The sequence below is a fragment of the Dasypus novemcinctus genome, chromosome 19, assembly GCF_030445035.2.
Source record: "Dasypus novemcinctus isolate mDasNov1 chromosome 19, mDasNov1.1.hap2, whole genome shotgun sequence".
Lineage (NCBI taxonomy): Eukaryota > Metazoa > Chordata > Mammalia > Cingulata > Dasypodidae > Dasypus > Dasypus novemcinctus.
In genome coordinates this window covers 46,123,464-46,149,457 of record NC_080691.1, presented here as the reverse complement: position 1 = coordinate 46,149,457, position 25,994 = coordinate 46,123,464, and the positions used below count along the sequence as shown (strand labels likewise).

General features: G+C 45.2%; 1 pseudogene; it reads right to left on the bottom strand.

Moving 5' to 3' along the window:
• Positions 1 to 1,117: 1,117 nt before the first annotated feature.
• On the bottom strand, positions 1,118 to 25,761 carry LOC101423290 (C-terminal-binding protein 2-like; annotated as a pseudogene).
• Positions 25,762 to 25,994: the final 233 nt, after the last annotated feature.

Genomic DNA, 25,994 nt, shown 5'->3' with positions numbered 1-25,994 from the left:
TCTTCCATCCACTGCTTGCAGTGTTCTAACACATGCAAACAGTTTTCTCCCCCATTTTGTAGTATTTTTTAAAATTTTATTATCTTTTTAAAAAACATACATAGATCACACAAAATGTTACATTAAAAAATATAGGGAAAGCGGACTTGGCCCAGTGGATAGGGTGTCCATCTACCACATGGGAGGGCTGTGGTTCAAATCCCAGGCCTCCTTGACCCGTGTGGAGCTGACCCATGTGTAGTGCTGATGCGCACTAGGAGTGCCCTGACACGCAGGGCTGTCCCTGCGTAGGGGAGCCCCCCAGACAAGGAGTGCACCCTGTAAGGAGAGTTGCCCAGTGTGAAAGAAAGTGCAGCCTGCTCAGGAATGGCACCGCACACATGGAGAGCTGACATACAAGATGACGCAACAAAAAGAAACAGATTCCTGTGCTGCTGACAACAGAAGCGGACAAAGAACGCAAATGGACACAAGAGCAGACAACAGGGGGGTTGGGAGAAAAGAGGAGGGAAATTAAAAAATATATATATAGGAGGTTCCCATTTGCCCCACCCCCCACTCTCCCCACTTTTCCCACATCAACTTTTTTCATTAGTGTGGTACATTCAGTACAATTGATGAGTACATTTTGGAGCACTGCTACACAGCATGGATAGTTTACATTGTAGTTTACACTCTCCCAGTCCATTCAGTGGGTTATGGCAGGATATATATAATATCCTGCATTTATTATCATCCTTATTTCGATGTTTGGAAATCCTGATGCAACATTTTAGAGCAAGGTGCTCAGGACCTGCTGGGTCTAAGGGAATGATAAAGGAAAAAGATCTATTTATTCATTGTGATTTGATGCATAGATGAAAAACTTAACACACAGTAACAGAAGTCAGTCAGTAATAAATACTTCCTAGTCTTTCTGCACTTTGGAAACAAATGACATCAGTTTTCCCATGCCTCGACTTCTGGCTCTTTTGTAATTTTAATACGGCAAAATCAGTGAAGCATTATGTCCAGAATCAGTTTAAAAGTCCTTGTCAAAATCTTTTTCTCTTAGTTCATCAACTTTTCACTGTCTCTTGTTCCCAGGTATCTCATTGATAACCTTTTGGTTTCTCTACTATTGCTCATTGGGGTGCTCTCGATTGACCCGTGTTTTGTGGGCTGGTTGGGAGAAGGAGCTTGGGAAGGTTGTGCCACTGTGGGGAGATCATGGGTCACAAGGATGCCTCTGGGGATAACCCCTTCCATGGCCACAGGATGGCCTCCCAGAGCCACACCCTTGGTGGCTGTATGTGGCACCATTGAACTCTGGATGAATTGCTTGTTGATCTGTTTCTGACAAAGGAACTGTTGTAACAAAAAATTCCTTGTTCACACAGTGTCTTAAGCTTTCTGGGATGTGACCTGTGATTGTTCAGATGTCAGTAGCAGCTGGCTCCCTCATCTCTGGTGATGTTCACTCATTATACCACGCTGTGTGTAGAATGCAGATTAGATTCAGTGCATCTTCAATGGGGGCCCTGAGCAAAGCTAATGTCTCCAATTTGTGCTTCAAGGGCTGCCCTTGGATCCCTCCTTTCTTGAGGGCTTGGACTAAGGCTTTCTCATCCACCAGTCCACTACAGGCCATATTCACCAGGAATGCCCCAGCCTCTTCTTCTTGATAGTCAAGTTGTTGATGAGGTAGTGGTTATGTTCATTGAGATTACACTGCAAGGAAATGAAGTCACTCTGGTTCAGCAATTCCTGCAGTGTGTAGATCCTCTGCACACCCAGGGACCACTCTGTACCATCCTTCAAGTAGCGGTCATAAAATATGACATGGAATTGAAAGGCCATGGCTCAAAACACAACCTCCTGTCCTGTGTGACCAAAGCAGATGTGGCCCACAGATGTGGGTTGCACCCGTGGCCAGCTCGTGATTCTGCTTGACACTCTGGACATGCGTGCCTTCCCTCAGCACCTGGTGCAGACGCATGTTTCACTGGTATAGGTTGAGGATGTGGCAGATGATGGGATCTACAGTCTTTTCCACATGGCTGGTGGGACATTGCACACAGTGATGCCTTGATGTCTGACTAAACCATTAGAATCTTTTTTTATTTATTAGACTAGACATCATAGAAGATTTATTTCTACATCAGTAATCAGCTAGATATTAATTTTTAAGTCAATAACTTTTTAAATTAGAAATTAATTATGTGACAATAAACATAGTAAGACTTTCAATTGAATTACCAATTACAATTTACATTGGTATCCCTCTAAATCATGCTGCACTCATAAAACAATGAAATAAACTCTTTGCCATATTAAAAATCAGACCTTAGAAAAGTATTTCAAAATGCTTTAATCCATTGACCCCTAGTGGATCAGTGGGATTGGATTGTGAAATCTTGGAAACTGCACATACTCAACACTCCCTACAAAACACAACAGTGTATCAAATAGGAAGTAATGGTTGAGTGAATTGTGGTCCTATAAAAACGATAAAAAGTGTTTATCAGAATCATATTTTAAACTGCTTCATTTATGGAATGTAACCTAAATATAGTTCAATTAAAAATGAGTTATTCAGTTGTAATACCCACATTTCCAGTACATCCTAGCAATAAGTGGTTTTGGGCTGCCATATTGTTGAGCCCAGTTTTAGACCTCAGGATGGGCAGCCCTCACTCTCCCTTGGGGTATGGTTTAACCTGCAGAGAACAGCCCTGCCCTGAGAGGCTAGGCAACCATGAGGGCCAGCTACTGTCTTGACAGGTGTCCAGCCCAGGGCCCGAACTGCTTTCTGCATGTGCCAGTGCACACTAGATCTTCTATGTTGGCTCCTCGCTATTCAGAGCAGTTGTCTGTCCTCAGGCTGCAGAGAAATAGGGCAGCTCTGTCACCTCACTGGAGCCTTCAAAGGAGGGTGCAGTGGTCTGAAGTGAGGGTCCCACTCCCAGGGATCCCACCCTGAGGCAGGGTCAGTGGAGGCTAAACCTGCTCTCAGGACCTGGATAGTAGGACCTGTAATCAAATGCAATTTGGAGCATGGAATTGAAGCCATGCCCATTTTGTAGTTCACATTCCCGATGGCTGAACTGCTGGCTCACTTCTTAGGCCTGTGGCACCTGCTGCCCTTTTCCCTAGAATCATCTTCATGACTGATCTCATTCTCTGACTGTTTCATTGCCTCAAGCAGCTCCCCTGCCAGCCTCTGTCTTCACTCTGTGAAAATGGAAGGAATGATCAGGCCTAGCAGGAGTGGGTGGTGTTCTCTCTGGAGTCCAGGGAGAACCAGGGTTGCTGGGTGGCAGAGTGGAGCCCTTGGGTTCTTGGTGACACACGGAGGGGGGGAGGGTGGGTAAGCTGGTCAGCTAAGGCTGGATGCCTGAAGCAGAATCTGCAATGGGGCTTTGTATGTGGAAAGATTTTGAGACAATCTCCATGGACAGTGGGATAGAAGTAAGATGGGGCAGAAAGAGATCACCCTACAACATGAATGTAATTGAGGGGTCAGACCTTTCAAATGGGAACTCTGTGCTGGGAGACCTTCAAGCTATTCCCAGTTGAGGCATTGCCTTAGGGCCTCAACATCTGCTGCTACTAGACCACATCAGCCGTCTTAGCTGTGGTATAAACTTACAGGGGTCAGTTTCCTTAAGATGACAACAATCCCTGTGAGAAAGTGCTGGGTTCTACCAGGGGATCCATAGGCTGAAGTGGGTGTGTTACCCTGAAGAGGGATGTGGTCACCACAGGGTCCATGACACTGGTTTGTTGTCAGAATCTCAGCCTGCCCTTAAGTGGGGGACTCAGGGTATCACCTGCACCTGAGCAGCTCTTATGATTAAACTAGTTGGTTGAAGCGGTGGCCTAGGAATTGTGACTATGGATGGATGGATGTCTCCCCCTGTCTGTCCTTCCATGCAGGACATCATTCCTCAATGCACAGCCAAGAAGAAACACACTAAAGCTGCATGGTCCTGTTAAGCTACCTGGAGCACTGGGAGGAAAGGGCAGCCTGGGGGTCTCAGACCTGTGCAGACCAGGCCAGTCCTGCCCACTGTGTGTCCTCAGTCCCGCTGGGCTTGGAGGGAGAGTGAGACCCAGACAGGGAGCAGGATTTCTGTCTCACTTCCCATCTGCCTGTGTCACTGTGAGCGTCTTTTTTTTTTTGTCTTTATTCATTTTTTAAATATTGCATTCAAAAAATATGAGGTCCCCATATACTCCCCAACCCCCTCACCCCACTACTCCCCCCATAGCAACATTCTCCTCCATCACCATGAGACATTCATTGCATTTGGTGAATACATCTCTGAGCATTGATGCACCTCATGGTCAATGGTCCACATCATAGCCCACACTCTCCCATGTTGCAACTGTGAGCTCCTTGACTGCTGGGAAACCACCTGACAATCATAGGCAGCCTTGTCCTCAGTCTGGGCCTTGCCAATGGTCAGGATGGCTGTGTACTGTGATTGGGAGCAGACAGCTGGTCAGGGATCCCTGAGTCCATTCACTGTCATTGTAGATGAGCAGCATAGGGGCCCAGCCTGGCATCTGCTAGTACCAGTGAATGTCATTGACCTCCAGGCCATCTCCACACAGGTGAGCCTGGCCATCTCTCCCAGAGTCACTTGCACAAAGAGTGGCTGTGTGGGCTCAGAAGAGGTCATGGGCCCTACAATGAGAAAAGGTGAAATGTGAGCTTGAGGTTGAGGCACTCATTCCTGGGGTGCCCACCTCTGACTCTGGTCAAGGCTTAGCACTGTGTTGTTTGGGGAGGCCAAGGGAGTCCCCTGTAGGGGCTGAGACTGTGGGCAGGGCCTGGGTGAGGAGGGTGAGCTGGAGGGGGCTGCAGACCATGGGGGAGACTTTCCAGAGCTCTACTCCTGAGGTCCCAGCTAGGCAGGCTCCTGCAGCCCCTGCTATGTTGTGTAAAACAGACCAGCCCTCATTGGCCACCTGAGGAGGCAGTTTGAGTTTAGAGAAGTGAGCCTCCACTAGGTCCACTCCACACTATCTCCTCCCTGTCACAACCTCAGAGCCTTCCTCAAAGTCCTGTCCTGATTATGACTATGTCATAGCTATGTCAACCCTCCTTCAGCTTTCTTTCAGTCCTTTGTTCCCTCCCTGATTCCCCAGGGGTTACCTGAAAATAGCTGTCCTTACAACTGGCACTTCGATCTCTTGTGGAATGCATTTCCTAGATTGTCACCATTTTTTCAGCACATACACATGCTGTGAATGAGGTTACTGGTGAATATTTTCTTTCTCTCTCTGGATAGAGAAACTGTTAATATTCAGCAGGTGAGCAGGAGAAGAGCCCAGGACCTGGTGGAGATGCCTCCTGAGCTCAGCTTCCAGAAACCCCAAGGCTGGGACCTGATTCTCTGACATTCTTTGCCCAGGTGGTCACTCACTGCAGCTGCTGAGAGTTTGGTCTGCCAGAGTCTGTCCCTCAGGACATGACAGCTACAGCTTGAGTGGTTGGCTGCAGGCCTTGACCTGCCCATCTGAGAACTCATTCTTGACACCTGAGCCCCCCACCTAGGCTCTTTTGCAAGTAGGTTCCCCTTGGAAAGCCTCAGCTTCTCCTGGAAGTTCCCACGTGCAGCATTGCTGCCCCCTGCTGGTGGAAAAGAACCCAGACAGGGCTCCCTTCCTCTGGGTTATGCCAAGACACCTCTCACCTGAGGGACTCCGCACCCCCAAATGCTCGATAGCAATAGAGGGTGAGCATCATCTGAACTTCAAATAACTATTTATGTGAGAAAAAGACAAAGAAAGAGGGAAATTAATTTTAATGACTTATTTTATTTAATTCAATATATCAAATATAATATTATTTCCCTGTAATCAATATAAAATTATTTATGATTTCAAATTATTTTTTCACATTAAGTCTTTCAAATTAGGTGTGCATTTTTTATTTGTAACACCTATCAATTTGGACAGAAAATTTTAATGTAAAGTACTTGATTCAAATTAAGGTTTCATGAAATTTTCTGTTGTTAAAGTAGATTCACATACCCATGTTGGATAAATATATTTAACATTTTTCTAATAACTGAATAGGGAAACAAAGTCTCATTTCCTTTAATATATGGATCTACATTGCCAAAACTTGTTCACTTTCCTAGAGGAATAGATTTGATTTCAAAGCAAAAGCTTATCACTTTCAGAACTATTTTGATGGCCCAAATGAAGTAAATCCATTAACTCTATATTGTATTATTATTTTGGAACACTGGCCTCAAAAGTTACTGCAGAGTGACACAAACAGGCATCTGCACACTGATGTTCATAGGAGCATTATTCACAACTGTCAAAAGCTGGAAACAAACCCAGGTGCCTATCAACAGATGAATGAATAAACAAAGTGTGGTGCATTCACATGATGGACTATTATGCAGCTGTAAGAAGAAATGAAGTTGTAAAGCATATGACAACATGGATGAACCTGGAAGACACTATGTTGAGTGAAGCAAACCAGACAGAAAAGGACAAACACTGTTCTGATTGCATTATTATGAACCAAATATGTAGTGTAACATATTGTATGATTGAATATATATATATCAGTACATTTAATTGAGAAAAGTATGTTTTTATTCAACTGCGTTCTCTTTTTAGTTTTTTTCCTGTTATCTCTTTTTTTAAAAATGATACATTCAAAAAATATAAGAGGTTCCCATATACCCTCCACCTCCCCTCACCCCACTCCTCCCACATCAACAACCTCTTTCATCATTGTGGCACATTCATTGCATTTTGTGAATATATTTTGAAGCACTGCTGCATCACATGGATAATGGTTTACATTGTAGTTTACACTCTCCCCCAGTCCACTCAGTGGGTTATGGCAGGATATATAATGTCCAGCATTTGCCCTTGCAATATAATTTAGGACAACTTCAAGTCCCAAAAATGCCCCCACATCACATTTCTTCTCCCCTCTCCCTGCTCTCAGCAACTACTGTAGCCACTTTCTCCACATCAATGCTACAATTTCTTCTATTACTAGTCACAGTAGTTTTATAGTAAACTATCAGTAAGTCCACATTAATCCAAATTTTATTCCTCCATCCTGTGGACCCTGGGATGGTGATGTCCACTCCACCTCTATATTAACAGGGGTCTTAGATTCCACATGGATGATGGATGCGATTCTCCTGCTTGCAGTTGTAGGCACTCTTGGTTCCCTGGTGTGGTGGTTGACCATCTTCACCTCCCTGTTAGCTGACCTGGGTAAGTCCAATGAACCAGATGGTACTAGTTGCAAGGCTACTGAAGTTCAGGGATTACTGTGATCTAAAACTTTTGTGAAGACAAAATTAAAAATTGGAGGGAAAAGAGAAAGAATGTAGACCCTGAGGAAGAAAGGAAAGAAATTGCCTTGCCACTGTATTTATAAGACAACACCACTGCAGTGATGAAAGGTAAAAAACAAAGCTTTATATTATTTTTCATATTTTAATGCCCCTATTAATTTTTACTTTTAGCTTTTCTAAATTAGTATGTATTCTATTTCTAATCTTTAAACCCATCACTATATTTCATTTTTCTATTAACTGAATTTAGCAATGTATTAGCCTCCATTTTTGAAGAAGTTTTGGACCACAGAGAGGTTCAACTATGGCAGGGGAGGAACACTTGTGTGGGGTGTTATTGATTGGGCACACATGATTGGGAGGGAGCTCTCCAGGGCATGTATATATGTTTGGGTATATGTTGGGTATTTTCATAGTCGTTACAGTTACAACTGACAACTGAGGGGGTGCTGAGTTCCCAGCCAGGGGAGATCTATCACATTCCCCAATGGAATAGCAACAATTCCTCAAGTGCAAGGGCAAAAACCAACAAAGAAGGATGGTTCAGCAATGAGCCCTTGATACTGATGACTATGTTTATGAGCCTGTATGCCTGAAATTTGAACTAGTCCTAGAGCTGCAGGATGTCTTTTTAGTTTTTAATTATTTACATTTTTAAATACTAAATGTATAAAATAAAGTTTGAAAAAATATCTTTACTGGAGAGTGGAAGGGCAACTTGCAATTTATCCACAATTTTTTTTTTCAGTTTTTAAACTGAATTTACAAAATCCTGCCTCCCTGTCCCCAATATTTGGATTTGTAGAGGATGTTCATTCATATGCAGTGAGGTATCGATGAGAAAGTATCCATCATAATGATATTATTTTCTTATTCGTTATGGACTATTTTTATTGATATAGTCAAAGACCCAGCTTCTGGGTTTTTTTATTCTCCCTCTTGGTTTGTTATTGTCTCTTTCATTTATCTCCTTCTAACCTTTAATATTTTCTTCCTTCTCCTGTTTTAGGGATTGATTGCTCTCCTTTTCTAGATCCTCAAGATGAACTTTTAGGTTACTGAACTGATTTCTTACTGTAAATCTATAATATAGGCAACTATACAGGTAAATTTCCCTATGTGCACTGCCTTCGATTCATCCCATTCATATTATGTTCTCATTTCCTTTCATTTGCACACCTCTCATGTAGTTTCTAATTTCCCATGTGATTTTTTTGACCCCTTACAGTTTAAGAATATGTTGCTTACTTTCTACAAACATGGGCATTTTCTGGTTTTCCTTTTCTAATTGATTCTAGCTCAATGTTATTGTATTTTGAGGAAATGTTCTATATTTAATTTTCCATCTTAAGAATGACAGGATCCCTGAACTTCCCTTCCCAGGAGACACTGACCATGCCTGTCGGTCAGTGGTCAGGGCTGTCATTAACCACTGTCCTCCCCTCAGTCCAATTCAGAACCAAAAATTATGAATGAGCCTCTCTTTGCATGTTCACATCTTAAATACACTCTACTGTCCCCAGGTCCAGCTGTGCTGAATGAATGGTCCTGTGGTGTGCACTGACCACAGTCCCACCCTGCAATCACTGGGTCTTATTGTGAAGCCTGCATGCAGCCCTTTCTTTGGGATAGTTTTGCAGTGTTTTGCAGCAGACAAAGCTTCCAAGGAATCTAGTTTGAGAAATACTGGGCAGGACAGAATCACTTTGAAATGTGATGGTGGGATTTTTATGTCCTGATTGATGACACAATTACACAGCTGGAGTAGAAATTCCTGTGCAGGGCAGGAAATGTGACTAAGAAATGGGAGAGGATCATTGATAGTTTTCTCCTCTGTGAGAATGATGCTGTGCTGAGTAGAACAGTATGTATATTTTTACATCTATAGAAAGAGAGAAAGAGAAGGAGAGAGAGAACTCAACATGGCCCACTGAGAGCAAGGGGAAATGCTCTGGAGAAAATGAGTGTAGAGTGTGACAGAAAATAAAAGGCAGGCTGCTGTCATCTAGGGTTGAGCAGGCCTTTCTCCAGAGTTGACCTTTGAGCAGGTATTAGGACAAGAAGCTAAAAGAGGTAATGGGGAGGGGAGAGTTACATCAGGGCCCAGTGGGGGAGGGTCTTCTGTGTTCCAGGATTGGGGAAAAAGAGCAAAATGAAGGAGGGTCTGGATACAAATGCAGATGAGGAAGGATGTGACATGACTCCAAGTGGGGAATTTGGGGGAAAGAAGGATGTGAGATCAGTGTGTTACAGGGGAATTTCCCGGTCATAAATCAGAGGACATGGGCAACTGTTTAGCAGAGACTCCTAGACTCCAGGAGGCTCCTCCAGGGGAATTTCAGGGTCATAGAGGGGGCATCAATCCAGTTCTCTGCCTCCTCCATATTTTGACTGGGAGCTGAGGAACCAGGCAGTGGGTTTGCCAAGCACCATCAATGCTGCATCAATTCCCTGCCCTCCATGTGTCCTGTGAACCCCTGAACTCTGGGTGATCCATTGACCTTTGACCACATTTATAGGGTCTCCCATGGGTGGCCCAGAATTGCTTTTTCTAACACTCCTCAAATGTGCTAAACTGGAAGGAAAAGGGAGGGTGGGGGAGCACTTGGCAGCCTGGCCTCACTTGTCTACAGTCCTCTAGGGGCTGCAGGAAGAGGGAAACACTGACAGGGGAATGGATCTTGATCTCACTTTCCCATCTGCCTATGTCACTCTGAGAGGCATCATTGTCACTATCCCACACCTGACAGTAGTACTCAGCCTTGTCCCCAGCCTCCACTCTGATGTTGGTCAGGGTGCCCATGCTCCCTGAGTTGGAGTGAGAGAATCAGTCAGGGATCCTCAATGGTTTCTGTCCTTATAGTTGACTAGTACAAGGGCTTGAACTGCCTTCTGCTGGTACCAGTGCACATGTTTGTTTGAATGTTTTACCCCATACAGGTGAGCCTGGCCATATGTCCCATGGCCTGGGATTCTGGGACTCCCAGGACACCCCCTTGCATCAGCCCCATCCCCCTTTTCCATGGGTTAGACTGGGCTTCAAGTCTTGGAAGGAACAATAATGTCCTAGACACCCTCTCTGGGCAGATGCAAGGCCATTTGGGGCTCATAGTCAATGAGTAGAGCATGGGAAGATTTCTGCCCCCCACCTTGCCCCCTGTTCAGTAGCATGTTCACTTCCTGGTAATCTCAGAGTGAGACAACAATGGACCTAGAGTGGATGGAGATATAGATGTGACTTACATGGTAATACCTATGCAGTAGCCAGGAAGGTAAGGAGGAAGAGGTCCAGGCCATGGTGGAGGCACCCAAAGATGTGCTTTCCTAGACCACAAAGTTGGGCTAGTTTCTCCTAGGCCTGCCTGTCTTACACATCCAGAAGAATCTATAAATCCATGTCAAAGACAATCCTGTAGAGAAGGAAGGTTACCTTCTCCTTCAGGTTTGAGGTCAGTGTCACTAGCCTTCCCTGCATGTTAGAATCCCCCTTCCTCCCCAAAACCAAGTGGCTTTCCCAAGTGACTCTCTGGCATTCCTGGTGGCCACTCTGCACAGGCTGCTGGAGGCAGAAGGGGCATCCATTCCAGGTAGAGATTCAAAACCTCATGCTCCAGGCTGAGCTTTCCTGGTCCCTGGACTTCTGCCCCACTGGAGGAGTGACACCTCTCTGCTTGGCCCACTTGCTTCAAGACCAGGAATCAGGGGTTCAGTTTTCATGACAATACTTCAGTCTCATTTGGAGGAGGAAGTGACAGGGCAGAATAGAGGCACCTGCATATACACCTGGGTGAGCGGTGGTCCCAGAACTTGCCTCTGGAGGAATAAGGTAAAGATATTGGCTCTCACTGGTGCTGACTGTGAAGGCAGGGCAAATGTGGGGAGCCGAAGGGCACTGAGCAAAGCTAGAGTCAAGAGAGCACCCCCCCCCCCCAACTCATCTGTGTGACCTGCATTCTAGGACATGAGAATTCAGTGAACAACCAGGACCCAACTACTGGGAATTTCTAGTCATTTGGGTGGGGCTGTGTGGTAGACACACTCAGTTTGTAGAACCAACCAGCAGGCATTCCCAAACCACCTCTACCTCTACATTGTCTTTTCTGGGTGTTTAAAATGCAGACACTGGTTTCTCTTTGGTCCCTTGCAGCCACAGTTGACCACATGACCCAATGCTGTCCAGTTGGAGACAAGGGTCAATCTGCTAGAGTGCTCAGGTAAATGTTTGTTTTTTCAAAGGAAAGAAGTGGACTGGACTTGTGTAACATAATTCCTTTTGATTATGGATTGTGATGACGGAGCTGCAGCAGCCATTGTGAGATCTGATGATACCATGAATGAATGCAATGTCAGCATGGTACACAGCAAGGATAATTAGAAATATCCTGGGTCCCTAACAGAATTTGAGAGAATGTGGAAAACAACCCCCATGTAACTGAAGACTGACTTTTGTGGAAGAAAAATAGGCTCATTCTTGTGGATGCCTTTTTGGTCATGTGGATTTTGCAAAAAAAATGAATATCCATGACTGGTTTAGGGAAATAATTAATGCAAAAAAGTAATTTCATAAAAATAATTGAGAAAACGGACTTGGCCCAGTAGTTAGGGTGTCCGTCTACCACATACCGGTTCAAATCCCGGGCCTCCTTGACCCGTGTGGAGCTGGCCCATGCGCAGTGCTGATGCACGCAAGGAGTGCCGTGCCACATAGGGGTGTCTCCCGCGTAGGGGAGCCCCACGCGCAAGGAGTGTGCCCTGTAAGGAGAGCCGCCCAGCACGAAAGAAAGTGCGGCCTGCCCAGGAATGGCACCGCCCACACTTCCCGTGCCGCTGATGACAACAGAAGCGGACAAAGAAACAAGATGCAGCAAATAGACACAGAGAACAGACAACCGGGGAAGGGGGGCGATTTAAATAAATAAATAAATCTTAAAAAAAAAAAAAGGGAACAGAGAGCTTGAATAATATGAAAAATTAACTAGACCTAACAGATATTTATAGAGCATTATACACACACAAAAAAAAATTTATTATATTGAAAGAGCCATAGCACAGTAGATACTCTACAGATAGTTCAAAAGTTTAAGAAATAAGAGGCAGGCAGTTCCCTAATGTGGGGTTGTGGGATGCGCCCTATAAGAGGTCACTGGAGCTGCTAATGGGACAAGAAAAGGAAGAAGGACAAAGCAGTGGGGGGTGACAGAGCTTGGCCAGTGCCTGAGGTAAGTGTCTGCTCTATTGGGGGATGTCAAATAATACTGTGAAGCCAGAAGGGGGTCAATTTTAAACCAGTTTCAAATCTGAGATGTTTTTGGCTTCTAAATAAACTTTCTGGGGCAGGAGGGATGAGTGCTCAGGTGTGGTAGGAGGAATTTCCAGATAATAATTCAGGTGATCTTAGCAGCTGCTTAGCAGCTCTTTGTGGACTCCAGGACATGGCCACTGGGCAGTGACAGGTTAGTCACAGATGAGTTCAGGCCCCCATCACCTTATTTGTTTACCTGGGGCTGAAATCTCCCAGGTAGATGGTAGGTCTGTCCTTGCCCACCATACAGCATGTGGGCCCTGGACCCTGCCTGTACCTCTGGTCCTGGCCCCCGTGTAGGGTCTCCTGGAAGTGACCCAGAATTGCTTTCCTCAATGCTACTTAGACTTGCAGATCTGGGAGAGGAAAGAGGATGGGGGAGGATTTGGAAGGCTGGGCTCATTTGACTAGTCATCCAGGGGGGCTAGAAAATGAGACACTGATAAGGGATAGGGTTTTTGTCCCACTTTCCCAATTCTCTGTGTTACTGTGAGTCTGACAGCCACACTCTCATCGGTGCTGGCATAGTAATAGTCAGCCTCATCCTTGTCCTCAGTCCTGTTGATGGTGAGGGCACCATGGAGCCAGAGTATTGGTCAGGGATCCCTGAGGACCATTTACTATCCTCACAGATGTCCAGCACAGGAACCCGGCCTGCCTTCTGCTGGTACCACTGATCACAATAATTTACAATATCGCCTCCATCACAGGTGAGCTTGGCCATCTGTCCCAGGGATGGAGACCCTGATTGTGGCTGGCTCAGCTCTTAAGAGACCATGGAGCCTGCAGGAAAAGGAGAGGTGGGCAGGCTGTGAGCAGAGCATCCCCAGGAGATTCCCCTCTTGCCTCCCTGGATTGAGCTGCAGGGACCTTGGGCGCACACAGGACCTGCCCCCATCCGCCCCCACCCCAGTGTCCCATGGGCTGGGCTGGTGGATGGAGCCTCTCAAGGATGAGAGAAAGTTGCCCCTCCCATGGCAGAAGCATTATCCTCAGGGGCTCAGAGTCCACTAAAAGCAGAGCACTGAGTAGGTGGATGCCACCCTATGGGTCAGCACCTGTGCAGTGATCAGGAGGGTGAGGAGGAGCAGGGTCCAGGCCATGGTGGAAGGGCCCTGAGATCTGTTCCCTGAGGCTCCAAGGCGGGGCTACTTTCCCCCAGGCCTCTCTTATCTCCTGGCTAAAGAGAGTTCCTAGTTATGCAAGTAAGTGTGAGCTGCTCAGGGGTAGCTGCTAAGGGATTTGGGAGCCCCCAGAGAAGGGCTCATATGCAGGGACACAGCATGTGGAGTGTCGGCCCCTGCACACACCCCCGAACCCAAGGAATTTTGCTGGTCCCATGAGTCTGGAGTTGGTCTGCACCCTCAGATCTTGTTCTAGGTGGCCTGGGAGGGAATTGAGGAACCGGACTTGTGGTCAGAGAAAGTGGAACCATCTCCATGAGTCAGATATGAGGCTTATGAAGTCAAAATTTGCACATCAATGCATGATTACCTAAGCATTCCCTAGTTAGATTGTCTTCTGTAATAGTGTTAGCCTTGTCATAATCATCCCACACTTTTATCATTACATTCCCTGGAGTTTGAGCACCAGCCCTCTCGGTAAGGAAAAGCATGTCCTGAGTCAGCATCAAAATATTCTCTATTGGATTGACTAACACTGTAAACTTAGAGGTGCATGAGAATTGTAGTTGATGGTACAGATAAAAGAGTGTCCTTTGTGAGCTAGAGCATATATACATCACCATTGCAAGGTAGTGGGAATGTGAAGAAGCATGGGAAAAATACAAGCAGAGTGACCAGTACTGTAATATTCTTTCATCTATGACAAAGATGTACTGTGTTGATAATGGTAGAGTATGGACATAGTGTGCCAGTGCATGCTATGGACCATGGTTAGTGGTAACAGACTGATGATATTATCTCATAATCTTAACAAATATTCCACCATGGTGTGGTGTATTATAGAGGGGCTTTGTATGGGAATGCTGTACATGCGTATGATTGTTTTGTAAGTTCACAATTTCTGTAATAAAATATATTTAAAAAACAGTAATAGCATGAGTTGGAGAAAAATACAGCAAATGTAAGATATTCACTATAGTTAGTAGTAAGACTTGGATGATATTCTTTCATAATTTGTAACAAATGTCTCATGACAATGCCAATTGTTAGTGGTGGGTTGATAAAGGGGACCTCTGTATGATGTTACGCATGTTTGCATTGTAAGTTCACAACTTTTTCTATTCATTTAATGTTCATGTATGTTCTTGAATGAATGATATAATAATAATAATAGGACAGTTTGGGAGAAAATACACCAAATGAAGATACCTTGGTTAGGAGTGATATTTTGAGGATACTCTTCGATCATTAGTTAAAAAGCTTTCACAACCATTCAAGGTGTTGTTTGTGGGGTGAGGTATGGAAGTCCTGTGTGATGTTTTATGTTTGTTTTGTAAGTTTGCAACTACAACAATGTATTTATTGTTTAGGTATGAGTGGTATACCTCAATAAATTCTTTTAAAAATGAAAAAAAAATATTTGTAGGAAGAGAAAATGTCTCCTGGAAGCAGAATTCATGGTGCCAATAGACTTTTTTTTTTTCTTTTTTACCAGGCCTAAGGATGAAACATTCACTACACCTGGGATTTCCATGCTGTTGAAAGGGTAGTTCTTTAAAGCAGAACATATTTTCAGGGTTACCTCCATCATTTGCAACATGTACAAATGCTAAATATGATGGTGTTGCTCATTTCTTGACTAGTCGACTGGATAGAGATGTCATTTACAGGGGTATGACAGAGACCTCTCTCCACAAATGACACACCTTCCACACATCAGCACATCATATGCTGGTGCATGGGGTCCTTTCATTTTCTCATCCTGCACCCTGTCAAGGTTTTGTCCTCACTGCACAGAGCAAATACTAGATGCTCACTCACTGGGTGACTTCCTGTCCTATGTAAAACCATTGACTATTGAATGAACTTCCTTCTTGAGGCTCATCCCCCAAGGCAATTTGTAATCATAAGCATTTCTCAGTTCATTGGAGGCTCCTAACACTTTTCAGTACCAATCAGCTGCTGTGCTTATTCAATGGCTGCAGTTCACAGCTAATTGTCTTCAGTTTTACTGGAGCCATAGCTGCATTTGCAATATGTTTCCCACCACTGGCACCCAATGCAATATAGTACCTCCAACCCCCAGCCTGGGTAAAACATGTGATTAGTAGCTTTCATTATAGAATGGTCTTTTTGTGTCCCTCCTGCCACTAGTACAGAGAAATAGGGAGGGTGTTGTATTTCCTCATTGTTAACCAATCAGAATTGTCCATAGACCCAGACCATGAGTACCTCTCCTGCCTCCAAACTCATCTTCAAACCTCACTAAGGTGGACAATACACATGCTTGGTGAACATGGATATTTGTAAATTTAAAATAGAGTGAATAAGCTGTGGAAATGGAGATCAGAGAAAATGTGAAAACTTCACCATCCCAATGCTTCTCCCCATGGTTATCCACATTTTCAATGACCACAGCAATCCTCCTTCTCCTTCTAGAGGACCTTGTCCTTGTCTTCTAGGCAGTTGGTAGGACTGGTGTCAGCTCTGTTTTCCCCTTGAAGCCCTTTGGGTACAATGGTTATGACTAGACCCCTCGCTCATGTCAATTTCTGAAATTCTCTCACAAATAAATATGGTCCCACCATGCAGGAAAAATGACTGGACTGTGCGAAATGAATTCAGACTTAGCAAATGACCCTAGTCCTGCAGGGCAACCAGTAAGTTTTACTGTGCAGACTGAACACAGACCTTTCTAGTTGGACTATTGCAAAAGTCTCCAGAAGGCTAGGAATCCCCAAATCCTGGTTGAGAAATGCTGAACTGGGGCAACTTATGACATCATGTGGTGGTGGCAATCTTTTTATTCTGATTGGTAACAAAATTAAACACTTCTAATATACATTCTTGTGCAACTTGCAGCATATGACTAGGGACTGGAGAGAAAGTGATTTTTAATTGTCTCCTGTGTGATGATGATGTTGGGCTAAGTGGAACAAGGGCATATTATATGTCTATAGTGAGAGAGGGGAGAAAGGAGAGAAAGAGAGAGAGAGGGAGATTTTGAGAGATTGTGTCAGAATGGCACAATGTTAGCCAATATTAGCAGATTTTATGTTCAGGTAGAGGATATATGTGTGCTATTTATGCTATTCTTTCAACTTTTCTTTATGTAAGAAACTTTCAGAATTATAAGGTTCAAGAAAATATAATATGGTTTTACTTCTAAAGAAAGCAATAGATTGTGCAAATGAAAAGAAATCCAGTGAACTTGATGTTTGAAGCTTCCATTCAGACACATCTTCAGCAGAATGATGCAGATATAAGGATCCTTCACAAATATTTCCTTAACAACCCTGCCCATATTCCTGGATTCTGCTGAGATGGCTGATTGGACCCATGGGTCACCACCTAATCTTTTAGGAAATGATGGTCCAGCCATATACCTTTGGCCTTGTCTACAGAACAAGAATGAGGGGCTGAGATCACCTATGAAAATATGCCCAGTCCCATTCAGAGGGGAGGTGGTAGGGCTGACTGGAGGCCATTGCACAGATCTGTAGGCAGAGGTTGTCAAGGTGCTGGGGGTTGGGGGAATTCAGTCCCGGGAATTGGCTCTTCCTTGTGCCCACTGATGGTTCAGGGCAAATATGAGATGTTGGCAAATCTGCACCTCTGGTACCAGTGCACACTTTTTCTTTGAATGTTTTCTCCCCCACAGGTGAGCCTGTCATCTGTTCTAGTAGTCCTGAGGGAGTTTTGTGGTTTCTATGAAGTTCTCAGCCTGCAGAACACAGACTGGAGGGGAAGACTATGCAGACCCCACTTTCACCCCACAGGATTCTCTTTCCCCTGCTGGTACCAAGAGCCTGGGCCCCATCTTCCTCCCCAGATGTTGTCTGGGCTTTTTACTGCCCAGATTGCCCATTTTGGCCTCAGCATTGCTCAGTGGACACGTCTTTCTGTGTTTTCCATGGAGCCCAAAGTCCCTGCTCATGGGGTGAACCTGGGCCCTGTGTGAAACTGGTCAGAATCATGGGCTGATGCTGGGTGATCCTGGGACGCCAGACCTTTGCTCTGCCTCATCTGGTCTCAGTTGAGAGGCCATTAATTATGACATAAGACCCAGAGGTTTCTGGTCCATTTATTTTATGGCTGAGTCAGAGATGGAGTGGGCCAGATTAAAATTCACTAGTGAATTCATATGAAGGTCTGCAAAGTTCCACGTAGCTGCTATATATTTCTGCCCTTGGGTGTGAGCTCCTGGGACATGTTATAGGTGCTTTGCCTCAGTATTCCCATCATGATTTCAGAGGCTTCTCTGTAGGAAATACTTGCTCATTTAGAGGAGGAAAGGAAAGCAGGATGAGAGTAATAGGAACACAATGATTATAATTTTACTGTAATGAAATTGCCTTTACTTCATGGGGAAAAGTATTAAACAAAAACACACTAACAAATAAACACTTTTAAGCCTACAAATGGTATAGTGTAACTCTAGTGATCCAGGCACTGGAAAACAGGAAATGAAATTGATACCTGCTTCCAGGAGAAAAACAGAAAAAATAAGTTCCAGTGCCCCTGTGGGAGGCACTTTCAGGAAAAGTGAGATGCACAGCTGAGGAAGGGTTGGAGGAAACCTGGTACCTGGACTTATATCCAGAGAGAGAGGCATCATCTTCAAGAATTTGAGAGGAGACACACAAAGCAGATGAATTTCTACATGAGTGTCAAAAATGAACCTGTACAGAAAGGACATTTTCTTCTTCAAGGAAGAGATCAGTGTCATTAACTTCATTGTACATTTGATTCCTACCTGACCACCCAGTTGCATCACTACCTCCAGTGGCAATCTAGGACTGCTTCCACCTGGTGGCCACTCTCCATTGGCTACTGCAGGCTTACGGGTGTCCTTGTCCAGGGGGAGATTCAGAAACTCCTGCTCAGGCCTGAGATTCTCTGTTTCATGGATGGCTGGCCCAAGGGAGGAATTGCTCTGCTCTGAGTGTCCCCACCTGCCTAAAGACTTGGAACTAGAGACTTGATTAACCATGCACATATGCACAGTCCCATTTGGAAGAGAAGGAATCAGTGCTGACCTGAGCATCTGCACAAGTCTCAGGGTTCTGGGTGGCCTTGCGGGTATCCTCTGGGTATCACAGTAGAGAAAAAAGGCGGATGCCTTGCTCCTACTGCTTGTGGCTGAGTGTCCAGGAACAATGTGGGGTGGTGTTTACTACTGTGAAAATCATTGACAGCTGAACATCCCCATTGTAACATTTATTCAGAGTCATCCAGCTTGATCTCCAAATCCCAGGGCGTGGGAACTCTACAGTGAAGAAGAACAGGTCGAGGCTCCCAAGGAGTTTCCAGTCTTGTAGTGGGGGAAGAGCAGTTTTGCAGTTTGACTGTTAGACCCAAAATCTGATCTTCTAACTTTATATCATTGACTATAGTCATTTAATAGACAAACACTGGCTTACCCAGGGTGCTGGACAGACATGATTGACCATGTGACCCGGTGCTGGGCAATGGATATAAACATGAGTTGTCTGGAATACCTTATAGGGATGCTTTGGGCTTGTTTTGAAAGGATCAGGTTGTATCAGTGCATCACCTATATTCTTGATTAATGTTGTGATATTTGGAGGTTAAGCAGGCACCCAGCGATCTTATTTCAAAAGAATAGACTTCCAGCTATCATAATCGATAGAACAGATATTTAGCAAGATACTGGGTGTCTTATGGAATTGGTACAAGTCTGGCATATATAGAGAGAATCAGAAATTAAGATGGATGAAGCTTTACACCATAAATTAAATATCTTTATTTCTATTTATCTATCTCAATAGCCATCAATCTGACTAACTAATCCAAGTATTTTCAGAAAGAGCTGGAGCCTCTGCCCTTCAAAATGCTTCTGACTTTGTCAAAAAAGAGACCCATTTCCTGCCATGTGCTGACTTTTGGTAATTACATTTTTGAAAACACTGCCCCCTGGAGACAGACTTGGATAGATGGGAGCATCATCTGCAGTGCGCTACAAATTTCTGAATTTTCTATTTAAATACTCCATGTATTATAAATTAGTGAGCCAGATTTTTTCAAAGTTAAATACAGTATAAGCTTTGAAAAGGTAATGAATGAATGAAATGCTTTCTACAAGATTCAAATTTGTCCCTGAGAGTTTCTTAGGAATAAGCACTAACTAAATTCAAGTGGAAAATAGTACAGAGCATCAAGGTTCAAAATCACTTAGTTCAGAAAGTACTTGATCATTTTAAGGGGATTTGAGGGGTTGAAGTAAGGTGTGGCCAGGAGGAAACACTGTGTAATGACAGGAGAGGTTCTCATCGGATGTTCCCAGGAGGTCTTGCTGATACATGCCAAGTTGTATCCATGAGGGCTCCAGGAACTCAGGCCAGTCCCCTGGTACCTATAAATCTACCCTGGGGACTAAAGATCAGAGCAAGTGTTTATTATGATGCCCTCATGTTTGCTTGTATCTGGCTGGGGACCTCACCTTCCCATAGTATTTTTGGCCATGGCAGCTGGCAGCAAGTAGCGCCTGGGTGCAGGCTGGAGACAAGTGGAAGTGGAGACTATGGAGATTAGGGAGGCCATAAGGGATCATGGGAAGCTCAGGTCAATGCCTGAGGTGGGAGGGAGGAGCTTGGAAGGAGAAGATGGAACATCATGGGCCAGGCTTCACCCATCACAGGCAGTCAAGGGACCCTGAGACATATGTTCTCTCCACCTGCAACCTCCCCCAAACAGCGTCTACGGGGTCCCTCAGGCCATTGTATTGATCAAAGCTTCAAATGAGCTCACAGGAGACTGCATCAAATGTCTCAATAACTCCCATCCTGTGCAAGGAGTTGTTTACATCTGTAACCCTCTACAAATTTACTAAACTCCTTAATTATCACTTTTAATCCTGCATCAAATGTTTTGGTGGTTCTGAAAATTGAGAGTGCCTATGCCAACATGACCACACTGATAGATTCAGGAAATTCTTTCCCAGGGGTATAGGATATAAATGCATGGCTAAGGTCAAGCTTTGGTTTAGGAAATTACTGGAACCCAGTTACCAGATAAACCACTTGCTCATCAGAGTGAAGGTATTTAAGCTTGGAAAACAGTTCACTTATCATGTAAACATTTACTTATCAACACTTCTTTAAAACAATCCCTTCACCTGCACATCAAACTTGTTTATCCCACAAACCGTACACAATTCTATTTAGTTCCCTGAATAAAAAAACCTGTGTTAAATGCGCAATACAGAATCCTGAAAATTATGCAGCCCTGCCCTTCCCTTCTGAGGACCCTGTCAGAGTGGAGTTCTCTCTGAAACTAGGACATTGTGTTGCTGTTGAATTGATTTTCTGATGGTGTTTGAGAGGTTCCATGTTAATAAATCCACGTGACTGGATCAGTTTATAATGACACAAACTGACACCTGACCATGGACAGGAAGTTGCTGCATGTCTTAGAGAAGTGAGGGCAGAGGCAGGACTAGAAGTCTCCATCCTGCATAGCATGTCTGGGCATGCAGGTTCTTGTCCCACTTCCCCATCTGTCTGTGTCACCATGACTCACTGCAAGCTGCTCCCACTGCCATGGCCTGTGACACAACAATAATAATCAGCCTCATTCATGGCCTGGGTCCCACTGATGGTCAAGGTGGCCATGGTCCCCGAGTTGGTGCCAGAGAATCAGTCAGGGATTCCTGCGTGTCATTCACTATCCTCATAGATGACCAGCAGAGGGGCCTGGCCTGCCTTCTGCTGGCACCAGTGCACATAATTATCTCCAATATTGTCTCCACCACAGCTGAGCTTGGCTGTCTGTCCCAGGGCCACAGACACTGAGCATGGCTGGGTCAGCATGTAGGAGGCCATTGCACCTGCAGGAGAGAAATGAGATTTGGGCATGAGACACAGGAGCCCCCCAGCCTGCCTCCAATTGAGTTTGAAGGATCCCGTGGTCCCATGAATCAGCCCTCTCCATCAGCTCTTCCAAAGAACAGCCACCCAACCCCAGAACCTGCTGAACTCAGAGGCAGGGCCAGGCTTGGCCCAGAGCCTGGGGGGCTGAGCAGTGGCTGTGACCTGGGCAGGAGCACCCTGTGCAGTGAGCCAGGAGGGCGAGGAGCAGAGGGGCCCAGGCCATGGTGTAGGTACTCCAAGATCTGCTCCCAGAGTCCCTGAAGTAGGGCTGGATTCCCCAAATCCCTTCTTATCCCCTGGCTATAGAGAGCTTCCAGTTATGCAAATCAGCACCAGCTCAGGTGTAGCTGAAGAGGGGGCTTTCCAGAGCAGGGCTCAGCCCCCGTACACACAGAGGGGGGGTGGCCCCTGCAGACCCACCCACAGCCCAGGAGAAACTCCTTCCCCTGCTGGCCCCAGGATTCTGGGGTTTCTTTTTTCTCAGACTTCATTCTGGTTTCTTTCTGTGTTGATCTGTTCAAGAAGAGCTCAGAGGGGGCATCTGTTTGCTTTATCCAAGAAACCTGAAGTTCTTGCTCAAGAGTGACCTTATCCTTAACCTAGGGTTAGCTGGAGAGTCACACAGTAATGCCTGATTTTTAACTCAGGTGTGGGGGCGAAATTTTGTCTTTTTCTCTTTGTTTTAGGATATACTGGGGAATGGTCCCGGTCCTCCTACCTAGGTAGCAGGAATTCAACCTCTAAGCTACAGCAGCTCCCCAGGCAGTTACTTTTGTTCTCGGATCCAGAGCTGTGCTGTTCATGCATTTTGTGGAGTGTTCTGGTGTCGGGTCTAGTCCCAGCTCCACCTTGGAGAACTCCACCTCTGAGCATCCAAGAACCCGAGGCAGTGATCTCTTCACCTCCATCCTACAGGTGACAATACGAGGCTTAAAGGGGCACAATCCTCTACCCAGGATCCCAGCTGACTTGCAGAGGCTGAATAAAATACCTCCCTTGCCAAGTGCACATGGAGTTTTTAAAGGCACATTGAGGAGTGATTAGTGCTTGCTCTTGGCTGTGAACTCCTGGGGCAGGTCCTAGGGCATATGGCTCAGAATCCCCTGTGTGTATCCATGTGGAATCTAAGCCCCCACTTGACATAGATATGCAATGGACACAACCAATCCAATGTCCACAGAGAAAATGTGGAATGGGTGTGGGAAGGGTAGCCATGGTGGCTGCTGGGTTTGGGGAATAGGAGGAAGAGATGAGATGTGGAGGCATTTTCGGGATGTGGAGTTGTCCTGGGTGGTGCTTCACGGACAATTACAGGACATTGTAGATCCCCCCAGGGCCCACTGGATGGAACGTGGGAGAGTGTGGGCTATGATGTGGACCATCGACTATGGGGTGCAGTGATGCTCAGAGATGTACTTACCAGGTGCAATGGATGTGTCACGATGATGGGAGAGAGTGTTGCTGTGGGGGGAGTGGGGGGTGGGGACAGGGGGGTTGAATGGGACCTCATATTTTTTGAATGTACTTTTTAAAAATAAGTAAACAATTAAAAAATAATAATAACTGGAGTAAAAAAAAAAAGAGTCCCCTGTGTGGGGTCGGGGCCAGGTACAGGTCAAGTTCTGTCTACTCTACCAGGGCATGTAAATGGGCTGCACACCTGTGACCACCTCAGGGAATTTTTATTATCCTTTAACTGTCCTCGCTTGTGGGATAAAATTTGAGCGGTATTACTTGATTTCAATTAATTAACCAGTCAATGAAATTTCATGAGAAAATGATGTGTGTCAGGTACTGGAAAATCATGAAGAATAAATGTAATACTTGCTACTGGATAGATACAAATGGAGTTCTAGTCCGATGGATAGTGCCAGATGTTTTCAGAGCTAGTGAAGGGAAGCTGTGTCTACAGGGTAGGTGGGATCTCAGCTCCACAGGGGTGGGAGGGCCAATTGTGTGAACCTAGAGAAGACAGCATGTGTGGGAACCTTTGCAATGTTTTAGCAAAACTTGAGTGTGCTGAGAAGGAATATGAAAACCTGGATTTGTGGACAGAAAAAGAGGCACCATCTCCATTAGCCAGGTGAGAGGCATATGAAGTTAGAATTTGCACATCATTGTCAAGGACAATCTTGCAGAAGAACCCTGTGGAAATGGTCCTATGAAAGACATTCCAAGGCCAGTGATCAAATCCCAACACCAAGGGAGCTGGGAACAAATCTAATCAGTGAGCACGATGGGATGTGGTGACATGGGAGAATTTTGCAGACAGGAGAAACTTTCCAGATTGCACCCAAAATGGACTCTGCACTTGCTCTTTAGATTTGGGGAAAAGTCAAGGTAGGAAGGGCCTGGAGCAGGGAGCACATGTGGGCAACATGAAGTTCAGTTTCCAGCCACAGTGTCCTGTAGCTGGGGTGCACCTTTCAGGATCTTAAATTAATGAGATTGAACCACTCTTCCATGAAGCATAATGAAAACTAGAGCACACATTTCTAGTGTTTTCTTTAAATACTGCCTATATTTTCAATGAGTGATTCAGTTCTTATGAATGTGGGGCCCCACTAAGCATTGTAAATCAAATGAGTAAATGAATGCATCAATCAAGAAATAAAATTATTTTCTCAATGTCCTAATTTCAGCACTTAATATATGTCATCCCACTGCCTACTACCTTCTATACTTACCGAAGAGAAATTGTTATTGATCTTCAGCAGTCCCTTGGCCAATCTAAAATCAAGCCCAGGACATTTTCCTGTGGGAACTGAGCCTGTGAGCAGAAGTTGGGGTCAGGGTCTGTGCAGGGAAAGGAAACCCCTGCCATGGTGGACTCCTGAGAACTCACACTGGTCAGGGGTCCCCAGGCCCCTCCCCTTCTTCCAAGAAGGAAGAGTTTTGGGTAGGTTGGCTGCAGTGAAGTAGGTGCGATTCTAAAGCTGAGATCTGTCCTGGGAGAAAGGAAATGGTGAGAGAAGGGACAGCAGCCTTAAACCTTTTTTACAGCCCCACAGTATCTTTCAGAAAGAGGTGGAGGCCTCTGTCTCTCAAGCTGAAGCTTCTGAATTTGCCATGAAGGAGTTGATGTCTCTGCCCCATTTCCAGCCAGATGCTGATTTCTGGTCATGAACTTAAAGGCAATACTGACTCCTGCAGGGGATTGTGACCACGGTGGATCTGATAATTAACCAGAAGGAAGGACATTTTTTTCTATGAAGATTAATGAACAACCTGTTCATAAACTTCTGACTTTTCCCTTTAAATAATTCTTGTATTATAAATTTTAAAAAAGATTATTTTTGAAAGTTTGACATGTTGAAAGCATTGCAAATAAAATGAATGAATGGCAGAGCATGTACTGCTCAGTGGTTGAGCACCTGCATTGCCTGTACAAGGCCCTGGGTTCAGTCTGTGATACCTTTGCCACACACAGAAAAACTGAATGAATGAATTCAACTCTTTCTTCAAATGTCTAATTGATCTCTGATTTTTTAACCATCCACTTAAATTCAAGTGATAAATGAAAAGGGGCACCAGGGTTTATTACCAATAGGATCATTAAGGACTTGATATACGAAGGGGATGTGGGCAGGTGGTGTGAGGTTGGCCAAGAAGAAACAGGGAAGAATGACATGAGAGGGTCTCATCAGGTGCTCCCAGGAGGTCTTGCAGAGACTTCTCAGGTTATATCTGAGAGGGCTCCAGGGGGCTCAGGCCAGGCCCCAGGCACCTATAAATCTATCCTGGGGGTGAAAGGTATGAGCTGGTGTTTGCTATGACAACCCCACATCTGCTATGTGTCTGGGTGGGGACCACATCTTCCACGTGTCACTGGGCTGGTCTCCTCTGAAGGACCTGGGCAGACAGAGGGAGCAGCCTGGGAGAGCAGGGGCAGGACTAGAAGATTCTTGTCTATATGAAGTTTCCATCCTGTGCAGTGTGAGCAGCACAGGGAGGAGGGAGGCCATGTGATGCAGCCTGAGCAAGTAGATTTTATCCCACTTTCCATCTGTCTGTGTCACTGTGACTCACTGCTGGATGACTTCACTGCCATGGGCTGTGGCACAGTAATACTCAGCCTCATCCCCGGCCTTCATGACACTGCTGGGCAGGGTGGCCATGTTCCCAGTTTTGGAGCCAGAAAATCAATTAGAGATCTCTGAGGCCTGCTTGCTATCTGCGTAGATGAGCAGCACAGGGGCCTGGCTTGGCTTCTGCTGGAACCAATTAATGTATTCATCCCAGAGGTTTTCTCCTGAGTGAGAAATTCCTGCCACCTGTCCCAAGGCCACCAACACAGAGGATGAATGTGTCAGCACATAGGAGGCCACAGAGCCTTCAGGGATGAGAGAAG